This window comes from Sinocyclocheilus anshuiensis, unplaced genomic scaffold (assembly GCF_001515605.1).
Source record: "Sinocyclocheilus anshuiensis isolate Anshui unplaced genomic scaffold, SAMN03320099.WGS_v1.1 scaffold1037, whole genome shotgun sequence".
Classification (NCBI taxonomy): Eukaryota; Metazoa; Chordata; class Actinopteri; order Cypriniformes; family Cyprinidae; genus Sinocyclocheilus; species Sinocyclocheilus anshuiensis.
The window spans coordinates 971,647-972,480 of NW_015555773.1; positions in this window are offsets into that span (position 1 = coordinate 971,647).

Consider the following 834-nt stretch of genomic DNA (forward strand, 5'->3'; position numbering starts at 1 on the left):
ATAAACAGAATATATACATAAACACATTTTTTGCAATGATCACTCAAATGTGGTGATCAAACACTTATAATGGTGACAGAGATATGTAAGGGCATTTAACAATTTAACAATAAACTTTCCTATGCAAAATGAGTCTGACATCAGTGCACTGAACAGTAAGGTTTAAGTTTATTCAACTTTAATTCAATTCAGTTCCATTCAACTTTATTCCGTTGAAGTTTATTTCACTTTGGAAAATTCATTCACGTATTTGCGCTACTGTCTTCACACACAGACGAAACTTACTAGAGAAGTGTGAAGTGTGACATAATATAGGGGAGTGCGATGCACAAAGTAACGGGGGTTTAGTTGTAACACATGTGGTTTGAATATTTACTTTACCATAGTAAAATTACAATTCTGGCTTAAGTAAATTTATCATCTCAGTTTTTATTATTCATTTAAAATCAGACAAATCTGCTATTATTTTAATCTCCAATCTGTTATTTATCAGTTCAGATAGTTTTTTTTAATGCTTTGATTACTAGCAGAAGACACTAACCAGTTTTAAATTCCAGTTGCGCAGATGGGGCACGTTGTAACACTGCGTTACAATGTGCTATTCTATGACATTAGCGATGTAATTTACACTATTTACTTTAATTAATTTTAATGAGAAACAACGAGAAACAGGTGAATAAAGACTGACAGTCAATGTTTAATGTTTAGAAATTATTATTTCAAGACATGTAAAGCATTTTTGCTCGTTTATGTGGGCCGTCCCAAGCATGGTTGCAATGTGTTCATTGTCAAACTCCAAAATCAGATTATTTTTAATTCTTAAAAAACGCCATT